Raw genomic sequence first — 23,856 nt, forward strand, 5'->3', positions numbered from 1 at the left:
ACACAATTTGCGTGCATATGAAATACTCTGGATTCCCTGCATTGTCCTTCTAAATCGAGATACGTTTCTACGGAAACGAAAGGATTTTCTTTGGGGTTCCGAGTATCTCTTTTCCGATGCATTATTCCTCCTTTACTGCATCCCTCACTCCCTCACATTGACGAATTAACACACAATTTGCGTCCATATGAAATACTCTGGATTCCCTGCATTGTCCTTCTAAATCAAGATACGTTTCTACGGAGACGATAAGATTTTCTTTGGGGTTCCGAGTATCTCTTTTCCGATGCATTATTCCTCCTTTACTGCATCCCTCGCTCTCTCACATTGCCGAATTAACACACAATTTGCGTCCATATGAAATACTCTGGGTTCCCTGCATTATCTTTCTAAAACGAGATACGTTTCTACGGAAACGATAGGATTTTCTTTTGGGAGTCGAGTATCTCTTTTCCGATGCATTATTCCTCCTTTACTGCATCTATTCCTCCTTTACTGCATCCCTCGCTCCCTCACATTGACCAATTAACATACAATTTGCGTCCATATGATATACTCCGGATTCCCTGCATTGTCCTTCTATATCGAGATACGTTTCTACGGAAACGACAGGATTTTCTTTGGGGTTCCGAGTATCTCTTTTCCGATGTATTATTCTGCCTTTACTGCATCCCTCGCTCCCTCACATTGACGAATTAACACACAATTTGCGTCCATATGAAATACTCTGGATTCCCTGCATTGTCCTTCTAAATCGAGATATGTTACTGCGGAAACGATAGGATATTCTTTGGGGATCCGAGTATCTCTTTTCCGATGCATTATTCCTCCTTTACTGCATCCCTCACTCCCTCACATTGACGAATTAACACACAATTTGCGTCCATATGAAATACTCTGGATTCCCTGCATTGTCCTTCTAAATCGAGATACGTTTCTATGGGAACGATAGGATTTTCTTTGGGGTTCCGAGTATGTCTTCTCCGATGCATTATTCCTCCTTTACTGCATCCCTCGCTCCCTCACATTGACGAATTAACACACAAATTGCGTCCATATGAAATACTCTGGGTTCCCTGCATTGTCCTTCAAAATCGGGATTCGTTTCTACGGAAACGATAGGATTTTCTTTGCGGTTCCTAGTATCTCTTTTCCGATGCATTATTCCTCCTTTACTGCATCCCTCGCTCCCTCACATTGACGAATTAACACACAATTTGCGTCCATATGAAATACTCTGGATTCCCTGCATTGTCCTTCTAAATCGAGATACGTTTCTACGGAAACGATAGGATTTTCTTTGGGGTTCCGAGTATCTCTCTTCCGATGCATTATTCCTCCTTTACTGCATCCCTCGCTCCCTCACATTGACGAATTAACACACAAATTGCGTCCGTATGAAATACTCTGGATTCCCTGCATTGGCCTTCTCAATCGAGATACGTTTCTACGGAAACGATAGGATTTTCTTTGGGGTTCCAAGTATCTCTTTTCTGATGCATTATTCCTCCTTCACTGCATCCCTCGCTCCCTCACATTGACGAATTAACACACAATTTACGTCCATATGAAATACTCTGGATTCCCTGCATTGTCATTCTAAATCGAGATACGTTTCTACGGAATCGAGAGGATTTTCTTTGGGGTTCCGAGTATCTCTTTTCCGATGCATTATTCCTCCTTTACTGCATCCCTCGATCCCTCACATTGACGAATTAACACACAATTTGCGTCCATATGAAATACTGTGGATTCCCTGCATTGTCCTTCTAAATCGAGATATGTTTCTGCGGAAACGATAGGATTTTCTTTGGGGTTCCGAGTATCTCTTTTCCGATGCATTATTCCTCCTTTACTGCATCCCTCGCTCCCTCACATTGACGAATTAACACACAATTTGCGTCCATATGAAATACTCTGGATTCCCTGCATTGTCCTTCTAAATCGGGATTCGTTTCTACGGAAACGACAGGATTTTCTTTGGGGTTCCGAGTATCTCTTTTCCGATGCATTATTCCTCCTTTACTGCATCCCTCGCTTCCTCACATTGCCGAATTAACACACAAATTGCGTCCATATGAAATACTCTGGATTCCCTGCATTGTCCTCCTAAATCGAGATACCTTTCTACGGAAACGATAGGATTTTCTTTGGGGTTCCGCGTATCTCTTTTCCGATGCATTATTCCTCCTTTACTGCATCCCTCGCTTCCTCACATTGACGAATTAACACACAATTTGCGTCCATATGAAATACTCTGGATTCCCTGCATTGTCCTTCTAAATCGAGATACGTTTCTACGGAAACAATAGGATTTTCTTTGGGGTACCGAGTATATCTTTTCCGATGCATTATTCCTCCTTTACTGCATCCCTCGCTCCCTGACATTGACGAATTAACACACAATTTGCGTCCATATGAAATACTCTGGATTCCCTGCATTGTCCTTGTAAATCGAGATACGTTTCAACGGAAACGATAGGATTTTCTTTGGGGTTCCGAGTATCTCTTTTCCGATGCATTATTCGTCCTTTACTGCATCCCTCGCTCCCTCACATTGCCGAATTAACACACGAATTGCGTCCATATGAAATACTCTGGGTTCCCTGCATTATCTTTCTAAATCGAGATACGTTGCTACGGAAACGATAGGATTTTCTTTTGGGAGTCGAGTATCTCTTTTCCGATGCATTATTCCTCCTTTACTGCATCTATTCCTCCTTTACTGCATCCCTCGCTCCCTCACATTGACCAATTAACATACAATTTGCGTCCATATGATATACTCCGGATTCCCTGCATTGTCCTTCTATACCGAGATACGTTTCTACGGAAACGACAGGATTTTCTTTGGGGTTCCGAGTATCTCTTTTCCGATGTATTATTCTGCCTTTACTGCATCCCTCGCTCCCTCACATTGACGAATTAACACACAATTTGCGTCCATATGAAATACTCTGGATTCCCTGCATTGTCCTTCTAAATCGAGATATGTTACTGCGGAAACGATAGGATTTTCTTTGGGGATCCGAGTATCTCTTTTCCGATGCATTATTCCTCCTTTACTGCATCCCTCACTCCCTCACATTGACGAATTAACACACAATTTGCGTCCATATGAAATACTCTGGATTCCCTGCGTTGTCCTTCTAAATCGAGATATGTTTCTGCGGAAACGATAGGATTTTCTTTGGGGTTCCGAGTATCTCTTTCCCGATGCATTATTCCTCCTTTACTGCATCCCTCGCTCCCTCACATTGACGAATTAACACACAATTTGCGTCCATATGAAATACTCTGGATTCCCTGCATTGTCCTTCTAAATCGGGATTCGTTTCTACGGAAACGACAGGATTTTCTTTGGGGTTCCGAGTATCTCTTTTCCGATGCATTATTCCTACTTTACTGCATACCTCGCTCCCTCACATTGACGAATTAACACACAAATTGCGTCCATATGAAATACTCTGGGTTCCCTGCATTGTCCTTCTAAATCGGGATTCGTTTCTACGGAAACGATAGGATTTTCTTTGCGGTTCCGAGTATCTCTTTTCCGATGCATTATTCCTCCTTTACTGCATCCCTCGCTCCCTCACATTGACGAATTAACACACAATTTGCGTCCATATGAAATACTCTGGATTCCCTGCATTCTCCTTCTAAATCGAGATACGTTTCTACGGAAACGATAGGATTTTCTTTGGGGTTCCGAGTATCTCTCTTCCGATGCATTATTCCTCCTTTACTGCATCCCTCGCTCCCTCACATTGACGAATTAACACACAATTTGCGTCCGTATGAAATACTCTGGATTCCCTGCATTGTCCTTCTGAATCGAGATACGTTTCTACGGAAACGATAGGATTTTCTTTGGGGTTCCAAGTATCTCTTTTCCGATACATTATTCCTCCTTTACTGCATCCCTAGCTCCCTCACATTGCCCAATTAACACACAATTTGCGTCCATATGAAATACTCTGGATTCCCTGCATTGTCCTTCTAAATCGAGATATGTTTCAACGGAAACGATAGGATTTTCTTTGGGGTTCCGAGTATCTCTTTTCTGATGCATTATTCCTCCTTTACTGCATACCTCGCTCCCTCACATTGACAAATTAACACACAATTTGCGTCCATATGAAATTCTCTGGATTCCCTGCATTGTCCTTCTAAATCGGGATTCGTTTCTACGGAAACGATAGGATTTTCTTTGGGGTTCCGAGTATCTCTTTTCCGATGCATTATTCCTCCTTTACTGCATACCTCGCTCCCTCACATTGACGAATTAACACACAATTTGCGTCCATATGAAATACTCTGGATTCCCTGCATTGTCCTTCTAAATCGAGATACGTTTCTATGGAAACGAGAGGATTTTCTTTGGGGTTCCGAGTATCTCTTTTCCGATGCATTATTCCTCCTTTACTGCATCCCTCGCTCCCTCACTTTGAAGAATTAACACACAATTTGCATCCATATGAAATACTCTGGATTCCCTGCATTGTCCTTCTAAATCGAGATACGTTTCTACGGATAAGATAGGATTTTCTTTGGGGTTAAGAGTATCTCTTTTCCGATGCATTATTCCTCCTTTACTGCATTCCTGGCTCCCTCACATTGACGAATTAACACACAATTTGTGTCCATATAAAATACTCTGGATTCCCTGCATTGTCCTTCTAAATCGAACTACGTTTCTGCGGAAACGAGAGGATTTTCTTTGGGGTTCCGAGTATCTCTTTTCCGATGCATTATTCCTCCTTTACTGCATCCCTCGCTCCCTCACATTGAAGTATTAACACACAATTTGCGTCCATATGAAATACTCTGGATTCCCTGCATTGACCTTCTAAATCGGGATTCGTTTCTACGGAAACGACAGGATTTTCTTTGGGGTTCCGAGTATCTCTTTTGCGATGCATTATTCCTCCTTTACTGCATCCCTCGCTCCCTCACATTGCCGAATTAACACACAAATTGCGTCCATATGAAATACTCTGGATTCCCTGCATTGTCCTCCTAAATCGAGATACGTTTCTACGGAAACGATAGGATTTTCTTTGGGGTTCCGCGTATCTCTATTCCAATGCATTATTCCTCCTTTACTGCATTCCTCGCTTCCTCACATTGACGAATTAACACACAATTTGCGTCCATATGAAATACTCTGGATTCCCTGCATTGTCCTTCTAAATCGAGATACGTTTCTACGGAAACAATAGGATTTTCTTTGGGGTTCCGAGTATATCTTTTCCGATGCATTATTCCTCCTTTACTGCATCCCTCGCTCCCTGACATTGACGAATTAACACACAATTTGCGTCCATATGAAATACTCTGGATTCCGTGCATTGTCCTTGTAAATCGAGATACGCTTCAACGGAAACGATAGGATTTTCTTTGGGGTTCCGAGTATCTCTTTTCCGATGCATTATTCGTCCTTTACTGCATCCCTCGCTCCCTCACATTGCCGAATTAACACACGAATTGCGTCCATATGAAATACTCTGGGTTCCCTGCATTATCTTTCTAAATCGAGATACGTTGCTACGGAAACGATAGGATTTTCTTTTGGGAGTCGAGTATCTCTTTTCCGATGCATTATTCCTCCTTTACTGCATCTATTCCTCCTTTACTGCATCCCTCGCTCCCTCACATTCACCAATTAACATACAATTTGCGTCCATATGATATACTCCGGATTCCCTGCATTGTCCTTCTATATCGAGATACGTTTCTACGGAAACGACAGGATTTTCTTTGGGGTTCCGAGTATCTCTTTTCCGATGTATTATTCTGCCTTTACTGCATCCCTCGCTCCCTCACATTGACGAATTAACACACAATTTGCGTCCATATGAAATACTCTGGATTCCCTGCATTGTCCTTCTAAATCGAGATATGTTACTGCGGAAACGATAGGATTTTCTTTGGGGATCCGAGTATCTCTTTTCCGATGCATTATTCCTCCTTTACTGCATCCCTCACTCCCTCACATTGACGAATTAACACACAATTTGCGTCCATATGAAATACTCTGGATTCCCTGCATTGACCTTCTAAATCGAGATACGTTTCTATGGGAACGACAGGATTTTCTTTGGGGTTCCGTGTATCTCTTTTCCGATGCATTATTCCTCCTTTACTGCATCCCTCGCTCCCTCACATTGCCGAATTAACACACAAATTGCGTCCATATGAAATACTCTGGATTCCCTGCATTGTCCTCCTAAATCGAGATACGTTTCTACGGAAACGATAGGATTTTCTTTGGGGTTCCGCGTATCTCTTTTCCGATGCATTATTCCTCCTTTACTGCATCCCTCGCTTCCTCACATTGACGAATTAACACACAATTTGCGTCCATATGAAATACTCTGGATTCCCTGCATTGTCCTTCTAAATCGAGATACGTTTCTACGGAAACAATAGGATTTTCTTTGGGGTTCCGAGTATATCTTTTCCGATGCATTATTCCTCCTTTACTGCATCCCTCGCTCCCTGACATTGACGAATTAACACACAATTTGCGTCCATATGAAATACTCTGGATTCCCTGCATTGTCCTTGTAAATCGAGATACGCTTCAACGGAAACGATAGGATTTTCTTTGGGGATCCGAGTATCTCTTTTCCGATGCATTATTCCTCCTTTACTGCATCCCTCACTCCCTCACATTGACGAATTAACACACAATTTGCGTCCATATGAAATACTCTGGATTCCCTGCATTGTCCTTCTAAATCGAGATACGTTTCTATGGGAACGATAGGATTTCCTTTGGGGTTCCGAGTATGTCTTCTCCGATGCATTATTCCTCCTTTACTGCATCCCTCGCTCCCTCACATTGACGAATTAACACACAAATTGCGTCCATATGAAATACTCTGGGTTCCCTGCATTGTCCTTCAAAATCGGGATTCGTTTCTACGGAAACGATAGGATTTTCTTTGCGGTTCCTAGTATCTCTTTTCCTATGCATTATTCCTCCTTTACTGCATCCCTCGCTCCCTCACATTGACGAATTAACACACAATTTGCGTCCATATGAAATACTCTGGATTCCCTGCATTGTCCTTCTAAATCGAGATACGTTTCTACGGAAACGATAGGATTTTCTTTGGGGTTCCGAGTATCTCTTTTCCGATGTATTATTCTGCCTTTACTGCATCCCTCGCTCCCTCACATTGACGAATTAACACACAATTTGCGTCCATATGAAATACTCTGGATTCCCTGCATTGTCCTTCTAAATCGAGATATGTTACTGCGGAAACGATAGGATTTTCTTTGGGGATCCGAGTATCTCTTTTCCGATGCATTATTCCTCCTTTACTGCATCCCTCACTCCCTCACATTGACGAATTAACACACAATTTGCGTCCATATGAAATACTCTGGATTCCCTGCATTGACCTTCTAAATCGAGATACGTTTCTATGGGAACGACAGGATTTTCTTTGGGGTTCCGTGTATCTCTTTTCCGATGCATTATTCCTCCTTTACTGCATCCCTCGCTCCCTCACATTGCCGAATTAACACACAAATTGCGTCCATATGAAATACTCTGGATTCCCTGCATTGTCCTCCTAAATCGAGATACGTTTCTACGGAAACGATAGGATTTTCTTTGGGGTTCCGCGTATCTCTTTTCCGATGCATTATTCCTCCTTTACTGCATCCCTCGCTTCCTCACATTGACGAATTAACACACAATTTGCGTCCATATGAAATACTCTGGATTCCCTGCATTGTCCTTCTAAATCGAGATACGTTTCTACGGAAACAATAGGATTTTCTTTGGGGTTCCGAGTATATCTTTTCCGATGCATTATTCCTCCTTTACTGCATCCCTCGCTCCCTGACATTGACGAATTAACACACAATTTGCGTCCATATGAAATACTCTGGATTCCCTGCATTGTCCTTGTAAATCGAGATACGCTTCAACGGAAACGATAGGATTTTCTTTGGGGTTCCGAGTATCTCTTTTCCGATGCATTATTCGTCCTTTACTGCATCCCTCGCTCCCTCACATTGCCGAATTAACACACGTATTGCGTCCATATGAAATACTCTGGGTTCCCTGCATTATCTTTCTAAATCGAGATACGTTGCTACGGAAACGATAGGATTTTCTTTTGGGAGGCGAGTATCTCTTTTCCGATGCATTATTCCTCCTTTACTGCATCCCTCGCTCCCTCACATTGACGAATTAACGCACAATTTGCGTCCATATGAAATACTCTGGATTCCCTCCATTGTCCTTCTAAATCGAGATACGTTTCTACGGAAACGATAGGATTTTCTTTGGGGTTCCGAGTATCTCTTTTCCGATGCATTATTCCTCCTTTACTGCATCCCTCACTCCCTCACATTGACGAATTAACACACAATTTGCGTCCATATGAAATACTCTGGATTCCCTGCATTGTCCTTCTAAATCAAGATACGTTTCTACGGAGACGATAAGATTTTCTTTGGGGTTCCGAGTATCTCTTTTCCGATGCATTATTCCTCCTTTACTGCATCCCTCGCTCCCTCACATTGACGAATTAACGCACAATTTGCGTCCATATGAAATACACTGGATTCCCTGCATTGTCCTTCTAAATCGAGATACGTTTCTACAGAAACGATAGGATTTTCTATGGGGTTCCGAGTATCTCTTTTCCGATGCATTATTCCTCCTTTACTGCATCCCTCGCTTCCTCACATTGACGAATTAACACACAATTTGCGTCCATATGAAATACTCTGGATTCCTTGCATTGTCCTTCTAAATCGAGATACGTTTCTACGGAAACGATAGGATTTTCATAGGGGTTCCGTGTATCTCTTTTCCGATGCATTATTCCTCCTTTACTGCATCCCTCGCTCCCTCACATTGCCGAATTAACACACAATTTGCGTCCATATGAAATACTCTGGGTTCCCTGCATTATCTTTCTAAAACGAGATACGTTTCTACGGAAACGATAGGATTTTCTTTTGGGAGTCGAGTATCTCTTTTCCGATGCATTATTCCTCCTTTACTGCATCTATTCCTCCTTTACTGCATCCCTCGCCCCCTCACATTCACCAATTAACATACAATTTGCGTCCATATGATATACTCCGGATTCCCTGCATTGTCCTTCTATATCGAGATACGTTTCTACGGAAACGACAGGATTTTCTTTGGGGTTCCGAGTATCTCTTTTCCGATGTATTATTCTGCCTTTACTGCATCCCTCGCTCCCTCACATTGACGAATTAACACACAATTTGCGTCCATATGAAATACTCTGGATTCCCTGCATTGTCCTTCTAAATCGAGATATGTTACTGCGGAAACGATAGGATTTTCTTTGGGGATCCGAGTATCTCTTTTCCGATGCATTATTCCTCCTTTACTGCATCCCTCACTCCCTCACATTGATGAATTAACACACAATTTGCGTCCATATGAAATACTCTGGATTCCCTGCATTGTCCTTCTAAATCGAGATACGTTTCTATGGGAACGATAGGATTTCCTTTGGGGTTCCGAGTATGTCTTCTCCGATGCATTATTCCTCCTTTACTGCATCCCTCGCTCCCTCACATTGACGAATTAACACACAAATTGCGTCCATATGAAATACTCTGGGTTCCCTGCATTGTCCTTCAAAATCGGGATTCGTTTCTACGGAAACGATAGGATTTTCTTTGCGGTTCCTAGTATCTCTTTTCCTATGCATTATTCCTCCTTTACTGCATCCCTCGCTCCCTCACATTGACGAATTAACACACAATTTGCGTCCATATGAAATACTCTGGATTCCCTGCATTGTCCTTCTAAATCGAGATACGTTTCTACGGAAACGATAGGATTTTCTTTGGGGTTCCGAGTATCTCTTTTCCGATGTATTATTCTGCCTTTACTGCATCCCTCGCTCCCTCACATTGACGAATTAACACACAATTTGCGTCCATATGAAATACTCTGGATTCCCTGCATTGTCCTTCTAAATCGAGATATGTTACTGCGGAAACGATAGGATTTTCTTTGGGGATCCGAGTATCTCTTTTCCGATGCATTATTCCTCCTTTACTGCATCCCTCACTCCCTCACATTGACGAATTAACACACAATTTGCGTCCATATGAAATACTCTGGATTCCCTGCATTGACCTTCTAAATCGAGATACGTTTCTATGGGAACGACAGGATTTTCTTTGGGGTTCCGTGTATCTCTTTTCCGATGCATTATTCCTCCTTTACTGCATCCCTCGCTCCCTCACATTGCCGAATTAACACACAAATTGCGTCCATATGAAATACTCTGGATTCCCTGCATTGTCCTCCTAAATCGAGATACGTTTCTACGGAAACGATAGGATTTTCTTTGGGGTTCCGCGTATCTCTTTTCCGATGCATTATTCCTCCTTTACTGCATCCCTCGCTTCCTCACATTGACGAATTAACACACAATTTGCGTCCATATGAAATACTCTGGATTCCCTGCATTGTCCTTCTAAATCGAGATACGTTTCTACGGAAACAATAGGATTTTCTTTGGGGTTCCGAGTATATCTTTTCCGATGCATTATTCCTCCTTTACTGCATCCCTCGCTCCCTGACATTGACGAATTAACACACAATTTGCGTCCATATGAAATACTCTGGATTCCCTGCATTGTCCTTGTAAATCGAGATACGCTTCAACGGAAACGATAGGATTTTCTTTGGGGTTCCGAGTATCTCTTTTCCGATGCATTATTCGTCCTTTACTGCATCCCTCGCTCCCTCACATTGCCGAATTAACACACGTATTGCGTCCATATGAAATACTCTGGGTTCCCTGCATTATCTTTCTAAATCGAGATACGTTGCTACGGAAACGATAGGATTTTCTTTTGGGAGGCGAGTATCTCTTTTCCGATGCATTATTCCTCCTTTACTGCATCCCTCGCTCCCTCACATTGACGAATTAACGCACAATTTGCGTCCATATGAAATACTCTGGATTCCCTCCATTGTCCTTCTAAATCGAGATACGTTTCTACGGAAACGATAGGATTTTCTTTGGGGTTCCGAGTATCTCTTTTCCGATGCATTATTCCTCCTTTACTGCATCCCTCACTCCATCACATTGACGAATTAACACACAATTTGCGTCCATATGAAATACTCTGGATTCCCTGCATTGTCCTTCTAAATCAAGATACGTTTCTACGGAGACGATAAGATTTTCTTTGGGGTTCCGAGTATCTCTTTTCCGATGCATTATTCCTCCTTTACTGCATCCCTCGCTCCCTCACATTGACGAATTAACGCACAATTTGCGTCCATATGAAATACACTGGATTCCCTGCATTGTCCTTCTAAATCGAGATACGTTTCTACAGAAACGATAGGATTTTCTATGGGGTTCCGAGTATCTCTTTTCCGATGCATTATTCCTCCTTTACTGCATCCCTCGCTTCCTCACATTGACGAATTAACACACAATTTGCGTCCATATGAAATACTCTGGATTCCTTGCATTGTCCTTCTAAATCGAGATACGTTTCTACGGAAACGATAGGATTTTCATAGGGGTTCCGTGTATCTCTTTTCCGATGCATTATTCCTCCTTTACTGCATCCCTCGCTCCCTCACATTGCCGAATTAACACACAATTTGCGTCCATATGAAATACTCTGGGTTCCCTGCATTATCTTTCTAAAACGAGATACGTTTCTACGGAAACGATAGGATTTTCTTTTGGGAGTCGAGTATCTCTTTTCCGATGCATTATTCCTCCTTTACTGCATCTATTCCTCCTTTACTGCATCCCTCGCCCCCTCACATTCACCAATTAACATACAATTTGCGTCCATATGATATACTCCGGATTCCCTGCATTGTCCTTCTATATCGAGATACGTTTCTACGGAAACGACAGGATTTTCTTTGGGGTTCCGAGTATCTCTTTTCCGATGTATTATTCTGCCTTTACTGCATCCCTCGCTCCCTCACATTGACGAATTAACACACAATTTGCGTCCATATGAAATACTCTGGATTCCCTGCATTGTCCTTCTAAATCGAGATATGTTACTGCGGAAACGATAGGATTTTCTTTGGGGATCCGAGTATCTCTTTTCCGATGCATTATTCCTCCTTTACTGCATCCCTCACTCCCTCACATTGACGAATTAACACACAATTTGCGTCCATATGAAATACTCTGGATTCCCTGCATTGTCCTTCTAAATCGAGATACGTTTCTATGGGAACGATAGGATTTCCTTTGGGGTTCCGAGTATGTCTTCTCCGATGCATTATTCCTCCTTTACTGCATCCCTCGCTCCCTCACATTGACGAATTAACACACAAATTGCGTCCATATGAAATACTCTGGGTTCCCTGCATTGTCCTTCAAAATCGGGATTCGTTTCTACGGAAACGATAGGATTTTCTTTGCGGTTCCTAGTATCTCTTTTCCTATGCATTATTCCTCCTTTACTGCATCCCTCGCTCCCTCACATTGACGAATTAACACACAATTTGCGTCCATATGAAATACTCTGGATTCCCTGCATTGTCCTTCTAAATCGAGATACGTTTCTACGGAAACGATAGGATTTTCTTTGGGGTTCCGAGTATCTCTTTTCCGATGTATTATTCTGCCTTTACTGCATCCCTCGCTCCCTCACATTGACGAATTAACACACAATTTGCGTCCATATGAAATACTCTGGATTCCCTGCATTGTCCTTCTAAATCGAGATATGTTACTGCGGAAACGATAGGATTTTCTTTGGGGATCCGAGTATCTCTTTTCCGATGCATTATTCCTCCTTTACTGCATCCCTCACTCCCTCACATTGACGAATTAACACACAATTTGCGTCCATATGAAATACTCTGGATTCCCTGCATTGACCTTCTAAATCGAGATACGTTTCTATGGGAACGACAGGATTTTCTTTGGGGTTCCGTGTATCTCTTTTCCGATGCATTATTCCTCCTTTACTGCATCCCTCGCTCCCTCACATTGCCGAATTAACACACAAATTGCGTCCATATGAAATACTCTGGATTCCCTGCATTGTCCTCCTAAATCGAGATACGTTTCTACGGAAACGATAGGATTTTCTTTGGGGTTCCGCGTATCTCTTTTCCGATGCATTATTCCTCCTTTACTGCATCCCTCGCTTCCTCACATTGACGAATTAACACACAATTTGCGTCCATATGAAATACTCTGGATTCCCTGCATTGTCCTTCTAAATCGAGATACGTTTCTACGGAAACAATAGGATTTTCTTTGGGGTTCCGAGTATATCTTTTCCGATGCATTATTCCTCCTTTACTGCATCCCTCGCTCCCTGACATTGACGAATTAACACACAATTTGCGTCCATATGAAATACTCTGGATTCCCTGCATTGTCCTTGTAAATCGAGATACGCTTCAACGGAAACGATAGGATTTTCTTTGGGGTTCCGAGTATCTCTTTTCCGATGCATTATTCGTCCTTTACTGCATCCCTCGCTCCCTCACATTGCCGAATTAACACACGTATTGCGTCCATATGAAATACTCTGGGTTCCCTGCATTATCTTTCTAAATCGAGATACGTTGCTACGGAAACGATAGGATTTTCTTTTGGGAGGCGAGTATCTCTTTTCCGATGCATTATTCCTCCTTTACTGCATCCCTCGCTCCCTCACATTGACGAATTAACGCACAATTTGCGTCCATATGAAATACTCTGGATTCCCTCCATTGTCCTTCTAAATCGAGATACGTTTCTACGGAAACGATAGGATTTTCTTTGGGGTTCCGAGTATCTCTTTTCCGATGCATTATTCCTCCTTTACTGCATCCCTCACTCCCTCACATTGACGAATTAACACACAATTTGCGTCCATATGAAATACTCTGGATTCCCTGCATTGTCCTTCTAAATCAAGATACGTTTCTACGGAGACGATAAGATTTTCTTTGGGGTTCCGAGTATCTCTTTTCCGATGCATTATTCCTCCTTTACTGCATCACTCGCTCCCTCACATTGACGAATTAACGCACAATTTGCGTCCATATGAAATACACTGGATTCCCTGCATTGTCCTTCTAAATCGAGATACGTTTCTACAGAAACGATAGGATTTTCTATGGGGTTCCGAGTATCTCTTTTCCGATGCATTATTCCTCCTTTACTGCATCCCTCGCTTCCTCACATTGACGAATTAACACACAATTTGCGTCCATATGAAATACTCTGGATTCCTTGCATTGTCCTTCTAAATCGAGATACGTTTCTACGGAAACGATAGGATTTTCATAGGGGTTCCGTGTATCTCTTTTCCGATGCATTATTCCTCCTTTACTGCATCCCTCGCTCCCTCACATTGCCGAATTAACACACAATTTGCGTCCATATGAAATACTCTGGGTTCCCTGCATTATCTTTCTAAAACGAGATACGTTTCTACGGAAACGATAGGATTTTCTTTTGGGAGTCGAGTATCTCTTTTCCGATGCATTATTCCTCCTTTACTGCATCTATTCCTCCTTTACTGCATCCCTCGCCCCCTCACATTCACCAATTAACATACAATTTGCGTCCATATGATATACTCCGGATTCCCTGCATTGTCCTTCTATATCGAGATACGTTTCTACGGAAACGACAGGATTTTCTTTGGGGTTCCGAGTATCTCTTTTCCGATGTATTATTCTGCCTTTACTGCATCCCTCGCTCCCTCACATTGACGAATTAACACACAATTTGCGTCCATATGAAATACTCTGGATTCCCTGCATTGTCCTTCTAAATCGAGATATGTTACTGCGGAAACGATAGGATTTTCTTTGGGGATCCGAGTATCTCTTTTCCGATGCATTATTCCTCCTTTACTGCATCCCTCACTCCCTCACATTGACGAATTAACACACAATTTGCGTCCATATGAAATACTCTGGATTCCCTGCATTGTCCTTCTAAATCGAGATACGTTTCTATGGGAACGATAGGATTTCCTTTGGGGTCCCGAGTATGTCTTCTCCGATGCATTATTCCTCCTTTACTGCATCCCTCGCTCCCTCACATTGACGAATTAACACACAAATTGCGTCCATATGAAATACTCTGGGTTCCCTGCATTGTCCTTCAAAATCGGGATACGTTTCTACGGAAACGATAGGTTTTTCTTTGGGGTTCCTAGTATCTCTTTTCCTATGCATTATTCCTCCTTTACTGCATCCCTCGCTCCCTCACATTGACGAATTAACACACAATTTGCGTCCATATGAAATACTCTGGATTCCCTGCATTGTCCTTCTAAATCGAGATACGTTTCTACGGAAACGATAGGATTTTCTTTGGGGTTCCGAGTATCTCTCTTCCGATGCATTATTCCTCCTTTACTGCATCCCTCGCTCCCTCACATTGACGAATTAACACACAAATTGCGTCCGTATGAAATACTCTGGATTCCCTGCATTGTCCTTCTCAATCGAGATACGTTTCTACGGAAACGATAGGATTTTCTTTGGGGTTCCAAGTATCTCTTTTCCGATGCATTATTCCTCCTTCACTGCATACCTCGCTCCCTCACATTGACGAATTAACACACAATTTACGTCCATATGAAATACTCTGGATTCCCTGCATTGTCATTCTAAATCGAGATACGTTTCTACGGAATCGAGAGGATTTTCTTTGGGGTTCCGAGTATCTCTTTTCCGATGCATTATTCCTCCTTTACTGCATCCCTCGATCCCTCACATTGACGAATTAACACACAATTTGCGTCCATATGAAATACTCTGGATTCCTTGCATTGTCCTTCTAAATCGAGATATGTTTCTACGGAAACGATAGGATGTTCTTTGGGGTTCCGAGTATCTCCTTTCTGATGCATTATTCCTCCTTTACTGCATACCTCGCTCCCTCACATTGACAAATTAGCACACAATTTGCGTCCATATGAAATTCTCTGGATTCCCTGCATTGTCCTTCTAAATCGGGATTCGTTTCTACGGAAACGATAGGATTTTCCTTGGGGTTCCGAGTATCTCTTTTCCGATGCATTATTCCTCCTTTACTGCATACCTCGCTCCCTCACATTGACGAATTAACACACAATTTGCGTCCATATGAAATACTCTGGATTCCCTGCATTGTCCTTCTAAATCGAGATACGTTTCTATGGAAACGATAGGATTTTCTTTGGGGTTCCGAGTATCTCTTTTCCGATGCATTATTCCTCCTTTACTGCATCCCTCGCTCCCTCAATTTGACGAATTAACACACAATTTGCGTCCATATGAAATACTCTGGATTCCCTGCATTGGCCTTCTAAATCGAGATACGTTTCTACGGATAAGATAGGATTTTCTTTGGGGTTAAGAGTATCTCTTTTCCGATGCATTATTCCTCCTTTACTGCATCCCTCGCTCCCTCACATTGACGAATTAACACACAATTTGTGTCCATATGAAATACTCTGGATTCCCTGCATTGTCCTTCTAAATCGAACTACGTTTCTGCGGAAACGAGAGGATTTTCTTTGGGGTTCCGAGTATCTCATTTCCGATGCATTATTCCTCCTTTACTGCATCCCTCGCTAACTCACATTGACGAATTAACACACAATTTGCGTCCATATGAAATACTCTGGATTCCCTGCATTGTCCTTCTAAATCGAGATACGTTTCTACGGAAACGATAGGATTTTCTTTGGGGTTCCGAGTATCTCTTTTCCGATGCATTATTCCTCCTTTACTGCATCCCTCGCTCCCTCACATTGACGAATTAACACACAATTTGCGTCCATATGAAATACTCTGGATTCCCTGCATTGTCCTTCTAAATCGGGATTCGTTTCTACGGAAACGACAGGATTTTCTTTGGGGTTCCGAGTATCTCTTTTCCGATGCATTATTCCTCCTTTACTGCATCCCTTGCTCCCTCACATTGACGAATTAACACTCAATTTGCGTCCATATGATATACTCTGGATTCCCTGCATTGTCCTTCTAAATCGAGATACGTTTCTTCGGAAACGATAGGATTTTCTTTGGGGTTCCGAGTATCTCTTTTCCGATGCATTATTCGTCCTTTACTGCATCCCTCGCCCCCTCACATTAACGAATTAACACACAATTTGCGTCCATATGAAATACTCTGGGTTCCCTGCATTGTCCTCCTAAATCGAGATACGTTTCTACGGAAACGATAGGATTTTCTTTGGGGTTCCGAGTATATCTTTTCCGATGCATTATTCCTCCTTTACTGCATCCCTCGCTCCCTCACATTGACGAATTAACACACAATTTGCGTCTATATGAAATACTCTGGATTCCCTGCATTGTCCCTCTAAATCGAGATACGTTTCTACGGAAACGATAGGATTTTCTTTGGGGTTCCGAGTATCTCTTTTCCGATGCATTATTCCTTCTTTACTGCATCCCTCGCTCCCTCACATTGACGAATTAACACTCAATTTGCGTCGATATGATATACTCAGGATTCCCTGCATTGTCCTTCTAAATCGAGATACATTTCTACGGAAACGATAGGATTTTCTTTGGGGTTCCGAGTATCTCTTTTGCGATGCATTATTCCTCCTTTACTGCATCCCTCGCTCCCTCACATTGCCGAATTAACACACGAATTGCGTCCATATGAAATACTCTGGGTTCCCTGCATTATCTTTCTAAATCGAGATACGTTGCTACGGAAACGATAGGATTTTCTTTTGGGAGTCGAGTATCTCTTTTCCGATGCATTATTCCTCCTTTACTGCATCCCTCGCACCCTCACATTGACGAATTAACACACAATTTGCGTCCATATGAAATACTCTGGATTCCCTGCATTGTCCTTCTAAATCGAGATACGTTTCTACGGAAACGATAGGATTTTCTTTGGGGTTCCGAGTATCTCTTTTCCGATGCATTATTCCTCCTTTACTGCATCCCTCGCTCCCTCACATTGACGAATTAACACACAATTTGCGTCCATATGAAATACTCTGGATTCCCTGCATTGTCCTTCTAAATCGAGATACGTTTCCACAGAAACGATAGGATTTTCTATGGGGTTCCGAGTATCTCTTTTCCGATGCATTATTCCTCCTTTACTGCATCCCTCGCTTCCTCACATTGACCAATTAACACACAATTTGCGTCCATATGAAATACTCTGGATTCCTTGCATTGTCCTTCTAAATCGAGATACGTTTCTACGGAAACGATAGGATTTTCTTAGGGGTTCCGAGTATCTCTTTTCCGATGCATTATTCCTCCTTTACTGCATCCCTCGCTCCCTCACATTGCCGAATTAACACACAATTTGCGTCCATATGAAATACTCTGGGTTCCCTGCATTATCTTTCTAAAACGAGATACGTTTCTACGGAAACGATAGGATTTTCTTTTGGGAGTCGAGTATCTCTTTTCCGATGCATTATTCCTCCTTTACTGCATCTATTCCTCCTTTACTGCATCCCTCGCTCCCTCACATTGACCAATTAACATACAATTTGCGTCCATATGATATACTCCGGATTCCCTGCATTGTCCTTCTATATCGAGATACGTTTCTACGGAAACGATAGGATTTTCTTTGGGGTTCCGAGTATCTCTTTTCCGATGCATTATTCATGCTTTACTGCATCCCTCGCTCCCTCACATTGACGAAATAACACACAATTTGCGTCCATATGAAATACTCTGGATTCCCTGCATTGTCCATCTAAATCGAGATACGTTTCTACGGAAACGATAAGATTTTCTTTGGGGTACCGATTATCTCTTTTCCGATGCATTATTCCTCCTTTACTGCATCCCTCGCTCCCTCATATTGACGAATTAACACACAATTTGCGTCCATATGAAATACTCTGGATTCCCTGCATTGTCCTTCTAAATCGAGATACGTTTCTACGGAAACGACAGGATTTTCTTTGGGGTTCCGAGTATCTCTTTCCCGATGCATTATTCCTCCTTTACTGCATCCCTCGCTAACTCACATTGACGAATTAACACACCATTTGCGTCCATATGAAATACTCGGGATTCCATGCATTGTCCTTCAAAATCGAGATACGTTTCTACGGAAACGATAGGATTTCCTTTGGGGTTCCGAGTATCACTTTTCTGATGCATTATTCCTCCTTTACTGCATACCTCGATCCCTCACATTGACAAAGTAACACACAATTTGCGTCCATATGAAATTCCCTGGATTCCCTGCATTGTCCTTCTAAATCGGGATTAGTTTCTACGGAAACGATAGGATTTTCTTTGGGGTTCCGAGTATCTCTTTTCCGATGCATTATTCCTCCTTTACTGCATCGCTCGCTCCCTCAATTTGACGAATTAACACACAATTTGCGTCCATATGAAATACTCTGGATTCCCTGCATTGGCCTTCTAAATCGAGATACGTTTCTACGGATAAGATAGGATTTTCTTTGGGGTTATGAGTATCTCTTTTCCGATGCATTATTCCTCCTTTACTGCATCCCTCGCTCCCTCACATTGACGAATTAACACACAATTTGTGTCCATATGAAATACTCTGGATTCCCTGCATTGTCCTTCTAAATCGAACTACGTTTCTGCGGAAACGAGAGGATTTTCTTTGGGGTTCCGAGTATCTCATTTCCGATGCATTATTCCTCCTTTACTGCATCCCTCGCTAACTCACATTGACGAATTAACACACAATTTGCGTCCATATGAAATACTCTGGATTCCCTGCATTGTCCTTCTAAATCGAGATACGTTTCTACGGAAACGATAGGATTTTCTTTGGGGTTCCGAGTATCTCTTTTCCGATGCATTATTCCTCCTTTACTGCATCCCTCGCTCCCTCACATTGACGAATTAACACACAATTTGCGTCCATATGAAATACTCTGGATTCCCTGCATTGTCCTTCTAAATCGGGATTCGTTTCTACGGAAACGACAGGATTTTCTTTGGGGTTCCGAGTATCTCTTTTCCGATGCATTATTCCTCCTTTACTGCATCCCTTGCTCCCTCACATTGACGAATTAACACTCAATTTGCGTCCATATGATATACTCTGGATTCCCTGCATTGTCCTTCTAAATCGAGATACGTTTCTTCGGAAACGATAGGATTTTCTTTGGGGTTCCGAGTATCTCTTTTCCGATGCATTATTCGTCCTTTACTGCATCCCTCGCCCCCTCACATTAACGAATTAACACACAATTTGCGTCCATATGAAATACTCTGGGTTCCCTGCATTGTCCTCCTAAATCGAGATACGTTTCTACGGAAACGATAGGATTTTCTTTGGGGTTCCGAGTATATCTTTTCCGATGCATTATTCCTCCTTTACTGCATCCCTCGCTCCCTCACATTGACGAATTAACACACAATTTGCGTCTATATGAAATACTCTGGATTCCCTGCATTGTCCCTCTAAATCGAGATACGTTTCTACGGAAACGATAGGATTTTCTTTGGGGTTCCGAGTATCTCTTTTCCGATGCATTATTCCTTCTTTACTGCATCCCTCGCTCCCTCACATTGACGAATTAACACTCAATTTGCGTCGATATGATATACTCTGGATTCCCTGCATTGTCCTTCTAAATCGAGATACATTTCTACGGAAACGATAGGATTTTCTTTGGGGTTCCGAGTATCTCTTTTCCGATGCATTATTCCTCCTTTACTGCATCCCTCGCTCCCTCACATTGCCGAATTAACACACAATTTGCGTCCATATGAAATACTCTGGGTTCCCTGCATTATCTTTCTAAAACGAGATACGTTTCTACGGAAACGATAGGATTTTCTTTTGGGAGTCGAGTATCTCTTTTCCGATGCATTATTCCTCCTTTACTGCATCTATTCCTCCTTTACTGCATCCCTCGCTCCCTCACATTGACCAATTAACATACAATTTGCGTCCATATGATATACTCCGGATTCCCTGCATTGTCCTTCTATATCGAGATACGTTTCTACGGAAACGATAGGATTTTCTTTGGGGTTCCGAGTATCTCTTTTCCGATGCATTATTCATGCTTTACTGCATCCCTCGCTCCCTCACATTGACGAAATAACACACAATTTGCGTCCATATGAAATACTCTGGATTCCCTGCATTGTCCATCTAAATCGAGATACGTTTCTACGGAAACGATAAGATTTTCTTTGGGGTACCGATTATCTCTTTTCCGATGCATTATTCCTCCTTTACTGCATCCCTCGCTCCCTCATATTGACGAATTAACACACAATTTGCGTCCATATGAAATACTCTGGATTCCCTGCATTGTCCTTCTAAATCGAGATACGTTTCTACGGAAACGACAGGATTTTCTTTGGGGTTCCGAGTATCTCTTTCCCGATGCATTATTCCTCCTTTACTGCATCCCTCGCTAACTCACATTGACGAATTAACACACCATTTGCGTCCATATGAAATACTCGGGATTCCATGCATTGTCCTTCAAAATCGAGATACGTTTCTACGGAAACGATAGGATTTCCTTTGGGGTTCCGAGTATCTCTTTTCTGATGCATTATTCCTCCTTTACTGCATACCTCGATCCCTCACATTGACAAATTAACACACAATTTGCGTCCATATGAAATTCCCTGGATTCCCTGCATTGTCCTTCTAAATCGGGATTAGTTTCTACGGAAACGATAGGATTTTCTTTTGGGTTCCGAGTATCTCTTTTCCGATGCATTATTCCTCCTTTACTGCATACCTCGCTCCCTCACATTGACGAATTAATACACAATTTGCGTCCATATGAAATACTCTGGATTCCCTGCATTGTCCTTCTAAATCGAGATACGTTTCTATGGAAACGATAGGATTTTCTTTGGGGTTCCGAGTATCTCTTTTCCGATGCATTACTGCATCCCTCGCTCCCTCACATTGCCGAATTAACACACAATTTTCGTCCATATGAACTACTCTGGATTCCCTGCATTGTCCTTCTAAATCGAGATATGTTTCTATGGATAAGATAGGATTTTCTTTGGGGTTAAGAGTATCTCTTTTCCGATGCATTATTCCTCCTTTACTGCATTCCTCGCTCCCTCACATTGACGAATTAACACACAATTTGTGTCCATATGAAATACTCTGGATTCCCTGCATTGTCCTCCTAAATCGAGATACGTTTCTACGGAAACGATAGGATTTTCTTTGGGGTTCCGAGTATCTCTTTTCCGATGCATTATTCCTCCATTACTGCATCCCTCGCTCCCTCACACTGAAGAATTAACACACAATTTGCGTCTATATGAGATACTCTGGATTCCCTGCATTGTCCTTCTAAATCGAGATACGTTTCTACGGAAACTGTAGGATTTTCCTTGGGGTTCCGAGTATCTCTTTTCCGATGCATTATTCCTCCTTTACTGCATCCCTCGCTCCCTCACATCGACGAATCAACACACAATTTGCGCCCTTATGAAATACTCTGGATTCCCTGCATTGTCCGTGTAAATCGAGATACGTTTCTACGGAAACGAGAGGATTTTCTTTGGGGTTCCGAGTATCTCTTTTCCGATGCATTATTCCTCATTTACTGCATCCCTCGCTCCCTCACATTGCCGAATTAACACACAATTTGCGTCCATATGAAATACTCTGGGTTCCCTGCATTATCTTTCTAAAACGAGATACGTTTCTACGGAAACGATAGGATTTTCTTTTGGGAGTCGAGTATCTCTTTCCCGCTGCATTATTCCTCCTTTACTGCATCCTTCGCTCCCTCACATTGACGAATTAACACACAATTTGCGTCCATATGATATACTCTGGATTCCCTGCATTATCCTTCTAAATCGAGATACGTTTCTACGGAAACGATAGGATTTTCTTTGGTGTTCCGAGTATCTCTTTTCCAATGCATTATTCCTCCTTTACTGCATTTCTCGCTCCCTCACATTGACGAATTAACACACAATTTGCGTCCATATGAAATACTCTGGATTCCGTGCATTGTCCTTCTAGATCGAGATACGTTTCTACGGAAACGATAGGATTTTCTTTGGGGTTCCGTGTATCGCTTATCCGATGCATTATTCCTCCTTTACTGCATCCCTCGCTCCCTCACATTGACGAATTAACACACAATTTGCGTCCATTTGGAATACTCTGGTTTCCCTGCATTGTCCTTCTAAATCGAGATACGTTTCTACGGAAACGATAGGATTTTCTTTGGGGTTCCGAGTATCTTTTTTCCGATGCATTATTATTCCCCCTTTACTGCATCCCTCGCTCCCTCACAGTGACCAATTAACACACAATTTGCGTCCATATGAAATACTCTGGATTCCCTGCATTGTCCTTCTAAATCGAGATACGTTTCTACGGAAGCGATAGGATTTTCTTTGGGGTTCCGAGTATCTCTTTTCCGATGCATTATTCCTCCGTTACTGCATCCCTCGTTCCCTCACATTGACGAATTAACACACAATTTTCGTCCATATGAAATACTCTGGATTCATTGCATTGTCCTTCAAAATCGAGATACGTTTCTACGGAAACGATAGGATTTTCTTTGGGGTTCCGAGTATCTCTTTTCCGATGCATTATTCCTCCTTCACTGCATCCCTCGCTCCCTCACATTGACGAATTAACACACAAATTGCGTCCATATGAAATACTCTGGATTCCCTGCATTGTCCTTCTAAATCGAGATACGTTTCTACGGAAACGATAGGATTTTCTTTGGGGTTCCGAGTATCTCTTTTCCGATACATTATTCCTACTTTACTTCATCCCTCGCTCCCTCACATTGACCAATTAACACACAATTTGCGTCCATATGAAATACTCTGGATTCCCTGCATTGTCCTTCTAAATCGAGATACGTTTCTATGGA

This window comes from Schistocerca nitens, chromosome 2, assembly GCF_023898315.1.
Source record: "Schistocerca nitens isolate TAMUIC-IGC-003100 chromosome 2, iqSchNite1.1, whole genome shotgun sequence".
In the NCBI taxonomy this organism is placed as follows: domain Eukaryota; kingdom Metazoa; phylum Arthropoda; class Insecta; order Orthoptera; family Acrididae; genus Schistocerca; species Schistocerca nitens.